This window comes from Protopterus annectens, chromosome 1.part0, assembly GCF_019279795.1.
Source record: "Protopterus annectens isolate FY-2018-M chromosome 1.part0, PAN1.0, whole genome shotgun sequence".
NCBI classification, from domain to species: Eukaryota; Metazoa; Chordata; order Ceratodontiformes; family Protopteridae; genus Protopterus; species Protopterus annectens.
Genome location: NC_056725.1, coordinates 364956149 through 364966408, shown reverse-complemented (window position 1 = coordinate 364966408; position 10260 = coordinate 364956149).

Below are 10260 nucleotides of genomic sequence, written 5' to 3'. Positions count from 1 at the left end.
TTTGTGTCTCCCACCGTAAAGTTCAGTAACACACAGTGATAAGCCCCAAAATTCCAGTAGGGAGCCCTTGCAAGAATATACAAAATACCATGCAGCTCATTCTTTTAGAAAACCTTTACTTTGATGGCAATCTTTTATTTTTCTAATTTGTTAGGAAACCAGCATGGTTTTCCAAGCCAGCTGTTTGGGTTGTGGACATTGCAGACATCTTCATTTTTAAGCTAATAAAATAAAAAAGCAGCTAAACATTAAAAAGTAAGCACTTTTCAATTTAAATGTATTTATTTATATTTATTTACCAAGCTGGTCTGGCTGGGAAGTGACCCTTTTTAGTGGAGGCCCAAAGAGAAAAGTTCCATCTATAAGTTCAATAATATCATATGCATGAGCAATGAAGAAATAAGTGAGGCTGACAACATATGCCTTATCTAGTAGATTCAATATGACACATAGTAGATTAAACATAAACTGTAACTGTGAAGTAGTACTTAAGTTAATTATATAGGCAGGGCATATCACAGTGCAGTTAGGCATAGTCGGGAAAGGACAAAGGTGCAATGGCTGATATTACATATTTGGCTCACTTGATTCTAAATATGTAGAAAGGGTATAGATATGGTAGTATCAAGGGAGAAAAGTATATTATACCATGATCCCCCCAAAACGTGCACGCTGATTGGCCAGCGTGCCCGTTGTAAATCGAGTTATACTAATGGAAAAAGGTCCGGTCGCCCGGACTTTTTTCCATTAGTATAACTCTTTAAACACTGTCTCGCTATGTTAAATGGGTTTAACATAGCGAGACAGCTTTAAAATAAGCAACGGAGATCTCCGTTGCTTATTTTAAAGCTGTCTCGCTATGTTAAACCCATTTAACATAGCGAGCAGATGTTAAAAGCAATGGAAAAGCAAGATCTCCGTTGCTTTTTAGTGTCTCTCTATGTTAAATGAGTTTAACATACCGAGACAGTTTTAAAATAAGCAACGGAGATGTCCGTTGCTTATTTTAAAACTGTCTCGCTATGTTAAACTCATTTAACATAGCGAGACATAAAAGCAACGGAGATCTTGCTTTCTCCGTTGCTTGCCACAACTCTGATGTACTGCGCAGGCGCGCAGTACATCAGAACTGCCGCGGATGCCAAGACATCTGTGGAAGGGCAGTAAACAGGCATTATACTATGCCATTATTTAAGAAAAGTAATAGTTTCTTTTCTTAAATAATGTCATAGTATAATAGCAATAACCCACTTCTGGGTGTGGGTAATGCTAAATTTACCCACGGTTGGCTTTCTTTGGTCCTCGGGCCGCCTCGGGACCAAACCACGCCAACCGTGGGTAATTTAGCATTACCCACCAGCGTGGTTATTGCTATATTATACCATGATCCCCAAAGCGTGCGCTGATTGGCCAGCGTGCCCGTTGTAATCGAGTTATACTAATGGAAAAGGTCTGGTCGCCGGACTTTTTCCATTAGTATAACTCTTTAAACACTGTCTCGCTATGTTAAATGGGTTTAACATGGCGAGACAGCTTTAAAATAAGCAACGGAGATCTCCGTTGCTTATTTTAAAGCTGTCTCGCTATGTTAAACCCATTTAACATAGCGAGGCAGTGTTTAAAAAAAAAGCAACGGAGAAAGCAAGATCTCCGTTGCTTTTTTAGTGTCTCGCTATGTTAAATGAGTTTAACATAGTTATACAGTTTTAAAATAAGCAGCGGAGATGTCCGTTGCTTATTTTAAAACTGTCTCGCTATGTTAAACTCATTTAACATAGCGAGACACTAAAAAAAGCAACGGAGATCTTGCTTTCTCCGTTGCTTTGCCACAACTCTGATGTACTGCGCGGCGCGGTACATCAAAACTGCCGCGGATGCCAAGACATCTGTGGAAGGGCAGTAAACAGGCATTATACTATGCCATTATTTAAGAAAAGTAACAGTTTCTTTTCTTAAATAATGTCATGTATAATAGCAATAACCCACTTCTGGGTGTGGGTAATGCTAAATTTACCCACGGTTGGCTTTGTTTGGTCCTCGGGCTTCGCTCGGGACCAAACCACGCCAACCGTGGGTAATTAGCATTACCCCCAGGCGTAAGTTATTGCTATATTATACCATGATCCCCAAAATGTGCATGCTGATTGGCCAGCGTGCCCGTTGTAAATCGAGTTATACTAATGGAAAAGGTCCGTCGCCGGACTTTTCCATTAGTATAACTCTTTAAACACTGTCTCGCTATGTTAAATGGGTTTAACATAGCGAGACAGCTTTAAAATAAGCAACGGAGATCTCCGTTGCTTATTTTAAAGCTGTCTCGCTATGTTAAACCCATTTAACATAGCGAGGCAGTGTTAAAAGCAACGGAAAGCAAGATCTCCGTTGCTTTTAGTGTCTCGCTATGTTAAATGAGTTTAACATAGCGAGACAGTTTTAAAATAAGCAACGGAGATGTCCGTTGCTTATTTTAAAACTGTCTCGCTATGTTAAACTCATTTAACATAGCGAGACACTAAAAGCAACGGAGATCTTGCTTTCTCCGTTGCTTTATACAACTCTGATGTACTGCGCAGGCGCCAGTACATCAGAACTGCCGCGGATGCCAAGACATCTGCGGAAGGGCAGTAAACAGGCATTATACTATGCCATTATTTAAGAAAAGTAATAGTTTCTTTTCTTAAATAATGTCATGGTATAATAGCAATAACCCACTTCTGGGTGTGGGTAATGCTAAATTTACCCACGGTTGGCTTTGTTTGGTCCCTCGGGCTTCGCCCTCGGGACCAAACCATGCCAACCGTGGGTAAATTTAGCATTACCCACACCCAGGCGTGGGTTATTGCTATATTATACTAGCTGGAGGCAGAGTAAGAGCAGGACCAGGTATAATAGATTTCTAGTAGCTAGAGTTAAGTAGTATTGAGAGAGAAAGTCAATTAATCTAGCCAGGGGTGGAGCAAGGTTTAGACCAAGTATCCATTAGATGTAGCTTTAGATTATGTTTAAAGGATTTAAGTGTTGTCAATGGGCTTTGATGGAGTAGAATGTTATTCCACATTCTGGAGATGTAGCATGAGAAAAGTGAGTTGCCTGTTGGATTTGGTCACACTTAGTAATTTTTTATCAGTTGAACATAGTTGTCTATTAGGTATATATTGAAGAAAAATACTGGGCAGCCCTGGGCAACTTTCGGGAGTAAGACAAGCAGTGAGGGAGTTCAAAGTAATGATGTGAGCTATGTGGCTGGCTAGCTATTTTGTTACAGCACTGCTAAAATAGTTTCATTGGGTAGCTTGCAGACTGATAAGAATGGAGACTACATAGTGAAGGGCTGGGAATAGATATGCTGTCGCTATGTACACTTGAACACTTCAGTTAAATAAGGCTTAATCCTATTGGAGATTTCACAGTTTTATGGATATTTTTGACTGCTTCTTTTACAAGGAGATGAAATTTCATGTTTTTGTCTAGTAGCTTGGCGTGTGAAACTGTGTCAGTTGTAGTGTTATTGGAAGAAGTTAAGGTGAAGCTGGATTTGTTGCTGCAGAATGGTTTGGGAGTAAAGAAGAGTATTTTGTTTTTTAGGGTTTCAATGGCAGTTGAGAACTGTTGAGTCATTTCTCCACAGAGAAGAGGGATCCTGAGTAAGTGGTTGAAGATTTTTGATGGATTTATTTACACAGATGAATGTTGAGTCATCAGCATACTGTATGACTGAGACCAGCTTGATGGTTTGTGTACATCATTAATGAAAATATTAAATAAGAGTGGGCCTAGGATGGAGCCTTGGTGGAACCCTAAAGATATAGGAAGAAAGGAGGAGATGTCAGTGTTCCATCTGACTGCTTGTTGTCTGTCATGGAAATAACTAGAGAACCATTAGAAAGATGTTCTGAATAGACCAAGGGAGGAGAGTCAGTAAAGAAGTTTGGGATGAGACATGGTATTAAAGGCTTTGGACAGATAAAGGAATATTGCTGATAACAAGGTTACCAGTGTAGGTTATTAGAAGTACAGAATCTGAGGAGTACTGAACTGGTACTGTGGTATGGATGAAAGCTGTGTTGAGTAGGAGAGAGATTATTGTCAAGCACAAAGTTTAGTAGTTGATGATGAATACATTTTACTAGAATTTTGGATAAATGGGAGAAGATAGCACTGGGCCAATAAATAGTTAGGTCTGTTGATTTCCCACTTTTATTAATTGGCAAAATGCAAAACTTCTTCCACAGTAGAGGAGCATAGATAGAATTGGTGATTAAGATAGATACTGAGTATGCTAAGACATCTGTTGCTAGTTTAATATATTTGGCTGGAAGATTGTTAGGGCGAGTGTTGTTGCCTTTAGTTTGAGGGGGAGTTTTTTGATGATGGAAGTTTGTAAAGGTTCAAGGGACATCTTTCCTTGGGTGGGAAGATCTCGTAAAGGTAAAAGGTGGAGGTTGTGTCTTTTATGAGTGAAACTACTGTTTAAATTAAGAAAATGTTGCATTGGCTAGCTACACTCTCCTAATGGTTGGGTGTTGTTGACAGTTGGTTGAACAGTATGGCCAGTGTAAATGATTTTGTTTATTGATGACCATAAAATTTAAGACCTGGTTTGGCTTGAGCTTTGTAGATTAGTATAATAAGACCTTTTCTCAAATTTGATGTTATTTTTGTTTTAGTTTCTAGATTGGATTCAATATTGTTCTGTTTCTAGTATCTCTATGCTTTTTCTCTATTTATCATTATCATATTTGTTTGTTTGCTTAACTAAGGAGCTGGGATGAATTTAACTCTTTTAGTTCTAACTGAGGCGCGTTTGTTGAATATACCAAGGAAAGTGATATTGAATAAGGGTACAACTTTGTCTAGTGGTAGTGTTTTTAGTTGTTTCCATTTGATTGATGTTTAGTTACTAGTAAAGGTATCTCTATCAAATTTGGTTGTGCTGTAAAATAGGCTAAAGTGATGAGTTTTTCAGATGGGTATGTTATTTCATACAAAAAATAAGAGTAGGTGGTCAGTTTGATTTTTTATGAGGGAAATGGTGGAAGTAATCTTAGTTGTGGTGTTTATGTGGATCCAGTCCAGTGTACTTTGCTGCTATTTTTGTTATATCTTGTTGAGGTGTCTAAAGTTGGGTAAACCCACAGAAGTTGATGTTTTTGCCAGATGATCATTTTTTTTTACTGTTAGCCAATCAATATTAAAGTGTAATGATTTCTTGAAAATTATTGCTGGAAATCCAAAAGAGGAATTCCTAAGCTGTGTCAATGTTATTTCCTTGGGGGATATAAACTCTTGTTATTGTAATGCATTTTTGAATGTTTATATGCTTATTTTTAGATTAGCCATCAGGATTTCAGCATTTTCAATAGTGGGGGGGGGGGCAGCATTTCTAATAAATGGTGTGGGGTAGTTGTACAAATACAGATGTTGTGTGTTCGTTTATATATTATGGCTACCCCACCTGTTTTTAAATTTTCTTTATCTAGTCTAAGGATGTTATAGTCTGAGAGAACCACTTCTTCATCATCAATTTCCTGGTGTGGACATGTTTCTGTGACTATAATCATGTCAGGTAGTTGATGGGCAATCCAGGCATGTACCTCAGACAGTTTGCTGCAGATACTTCAGAGGTTGATATTGAACAGGAGTAATCCAGTATAATTTGTTGGGTGTTGTAGAAATGTTGAATAAGATGGTGGTTGGAACTGGGGTCACCTGAGAGTAGTAGATTTGGCAGGTGGGGTTAAGTGTGTAATCGCTTATGTATACATTTTAATATGATGGATGTCATTTAATTTGGTTTGGGAGTGAGGGAATTTTATTTTTGAACTGGTGTATATAAGAAAAGTTGATACGGGTGGTGGCCATGCAGACATATTTGTGTTGGCAAGTAGTAAGGGCATTTTGTGAGGAAGAAGAAAGTATGTTTCCACAGTGAGGAGGAAAGTGCAGGGAAGATAAGTATGCAAGCGCAGTCAGGAGAACTGATAGTGCTACACTTCAGATAAGCATTTTGTAGGAGGAAATCAAGCGTTCACGTCATGCATTCACACAGTACAACACCCACACTCATATCCTCAGTGTGCTGATAAAGGGCTTTGATTAAAAAAAATATTTATGTGAGCTAGTGACCTGGTGTACATAGTTTTGTTTTCACTACAGGTCTATATCATTTTATTGAAGACCCTATTTAGGGAATCTCTATTTTTCAAACCCATTTAATTGAATGCTAACTTCACCAAAGGATCTCTTCAGTGAATTTTTTCCCTGGGAAAGAAAGTACTTGGCCATCATCAGGATTTTGCCCTTTCCCCCACTGTAGTGCGATGTTGGAGTTGGGGGTGTGGGGGACACTTTGCTGGGTTCTAAATTTTGTAGTTTTTGGGCTGGTTGGTAGTTGGTTTACTAATTTGTTTCCCAGGGAAAAGATTCACCAAAGCAATCTTTCAGTGGAGTTAGTTTTTGATTAAGTGGGTTCGACAAATTGCGATTTGCTAAATAGGGTCTTCGATAAAGTGATAAAGACCCATCACTACTGCTTCATAGGTTCATAAAGAAGTACTAGGCAATTAGTCTACAGATCATTATGAACCTAGACAGTAAACATATGCAAAAGATCCTTCCAGCCTCAAGGAAGGCAACACAAAATAGACCAGGAGAAAACTTGATGCTTTCCATCCAGATGTACCTTGAAAGTTGCAAGGGTGCTACTCTGCTTGAAAATGTAATGGAAGTTTGTTCTTGAAGTGGAGGATACATTAGGATATGAATCTATCATATCATAATTTATTTATCTGTTGATAGAGGTTTAGTTCTTTTAACTAAGTATTTAAGGAACCATTTGTTTTTTGAAGGAATAAGAGGTCAAAGATTGCTGGAACTTTCATGGTTAGAAAGGCCAGACACAGATCCTCATGGAGGAGTCTATAACAAAATGAGAGAGACATGACTGCAAGTGTATTGTGATAACTAAGATTTTGGGGCTCCTGGTTTGTTTAGTTATGAATCCTTGATGTCTGTCAAGTTGACTGATGTGTTTAGCAAAATATGTGCCAAAAAGGAAATTATATTCAATAGCAGGGATCATGATATATGAGTAAAGGGGCACTAAGACTTTTTGGGTCTAGTGGAGATGCCTTTGTAAACTAAATAAGCCATAAAGAAGACATTCTGAGGTACTGCAGAGACACATAAGATCAAAAGATAAGGAATTATCAACAAGAGTGTCAAGAACCCTTAAAACAGTGTCTGACTGGAAGGATTTTTCACTTATATGGTGTGTTAAAATGTTTTGTTTACCAAAGTGAACTATATTACATTTTGTCATGTTTCATTTGAGATCATTGTCCTTGCACTCACTGTTAACATGGTATAATCCATGATGGAGGCAACTGTGAGTCAGTGGCAGTCTAAACAATTTACCCAGTTTTCAGTGATGTGCAAACTTATATAACCATAGTCCAGGAATGTTGGGCTGATGGTTTGAGAAAAAGATGCCAAAACATAAAGGGTCCAATACGGAGACTTGTGGTGCACCACTGTATCTTTTTTTGCTTTCAGAAGTGACACCTGTCACTCTGACCATAAGGGTCACGTCAAAAAATTTAGTTATCCTCTGTACAACATAAGGATTTATAATCAGATTTCAAGTCAGTCAATAATGCCTGCATGAGGAATAGTGTCAAAAGCCTTTGTCAGATACAAATATGCTGTATATACTGTGCAATTGATATAAAATGCTTCAGAGACTTTTAAGGAAATTAATAAAGCTAAACTGGCAGGACCTTTCTTTGACAAAGACAAATTGATGAGAGTCCAGGGTTAAGATATTTTCAATGTTCAGATTAATGAGGTCTAATATAATATGTTCCATAGCTTTACATATGAGGCTAATGAGACTAATAGGTCTATTGTTAACCAGCATCTGTGGATGGGCAACCCTTGTGTAATGGCATAAGAATGGCTGTTTTTCTGGTTTTAGGATTGTAATCAGTGATGAGCCATAGACTAAAGAGATTATAAAGAGATTCAGAAAGGTGACATTTGGTATTCATAATAACACAGCTTGATATATCATCTGGACCTATGAGGAGGTATTTTAACTTTTGAGAGGGCTTAGGAGATGTGGACCATTGTAATTAAAGGAGGTGGCTGTGACTGTTGAATCTATGGAATGGTTATAATTGTGAGCGGAATAAAATTTGCTCTAAATTTGTCAATTAGAATATAAGCTATTTCCTTTGGGTCAAGAGCAGAAAGTATTATTGTGGATTAACTCTGATCATTGTGGGGTGTTAGTTCTTAATATCCTGACATACTTAAAATTTTAAAATTATCTTCAGTTTTAGTGACTATTTTAAGTTCATACTTAGCTTCAATCTTCACAATGATTTCCTTAAGATCTTTAGTAGTTTGCTTTGGTGTGCTGTTAATGTAGGTAGAATGAGCCCTCTTATGAGAGGTATAGCAAGCTCATCTAGTGCATACCCATCAAATACTAAAAACAAAACAAACAAAACAAACAAACAAGCATTTCAGTCCTTATCATAATTACATTATCAACATTCATCAACTGGCAATCATGTACCTTAACACCTGGATGCTTTCTCCCCACCATAGCTATGCTTTGCCTCTTATAGGCATTAGATAATTTCTTTCATCTGTTGCAAAATGTATACAAATATATATGTGTGTGTGTGTGTGTATATATATATATATATATATATATATATATATATATATATATATATATATATATATATATATATCTTTAGGCGGCCATGGTGCTCACAGCAAGAGGTTCTCTGGTTCGATCCTCAGCTGGGGTGCCTTCTGTGCGGAGTCTGCATGTCCTCCCTGTGGTTGCATGGGTTTTCTCCGGATGCTCCAGTTTCTTCCCACATGCCATAGACATGCTGTAGGTGGATTGGACACTCTAAATTGGCCCTGGGTGTGAGTGCGTGCATGTGTGTTCCTTCTGTGGAAGGTTGGGCACCGGGTTGGCAACTCGACACCGTAAAACTTCACTGCCAATCATGAGTGGACAGGTGATCCACTGTGGTGACCCATAACCGGGAAAACGCCAAAAGAAGAAGATATATATATATATATATATATATATATATATATATATATATATATATATATATATTTATATAGATAGATAGATATACCACTACAGGTATTCATACTTAAAATTCTCCCTATATTTTTTCAGATAGAGTTGGACCTATCAATGCAGTTATTTAAGTGTCAGTCAGAGATACAGGCAACACTTTTAGCAATGGGATCCACTAAAGAAGGATTACAACAAAATTTATTTAGGTCATCAAGCAACTGAAGATGATTTGCTTTTGAGAAGTTCCTAAACATAGAGGCATTTAGAGTTTGAAAAAAAAAGGTCACTTATTTATCATCTGGTTTAACAAGGGATAATGATATATGTGGAGTTATGCAGGAAGTAGATATATTTGTGAGGACAAGATCCAGGGTACTAAGGCCCCTTGCAGGATGGTTAACTATTTGTAAAAGGGAGTTAGCATTTGTAAAGTCAAACAGTGCTGAGTAATTAAGCAACATTCATGCAGCAAAAAGAAAAACATAAAGAAACTTCAATGTAAACCACAAAGTATACATAATTCCTGCAAAATTACATTTAAAGCTATACCCTGTTACTGAAGTATACATTTCAACATTATATATATATATATATATGTAAACACACACACACATATATATATATATATATATAAACACACACACACATATATATATATATATATAGATAAATATATATATATATATATATATATATATATATATATATATGTAACATGATTTATTTCACTTTATCTAACACACTTTTTATCTCTACCCAATTTATCAACACATTTTTTTTGACAAACCCTTGGATTCTGCAAGCCCTGCATGGCGTGCAGGACTAGTGCAGGAGCTCCAGCAGGCAATATGTCTGCTGTGTGATCCAGGAATAACCTGTAGGGGCATGCATGAGCGCTCCTGCACTAGTCCTGCATGGACTCAGCCCCTGTATGCAAATTACCCCATTTGCAGGAGAAACCCATGCAAATGAGGTGAATTTGCAATCCAGGAAGATGTAAACCGGTCGTGCAGAACTAGTGTAATCTACAGAAATGTACTCCGCCAGTAACAGAATACATTTCTGCAAATTACAAAACGGAGCCATGACAGCTCCAAATAAAGGGTGGCTATCATGTAGAAAGCATGCCAATTCTCAATATAAGGCCA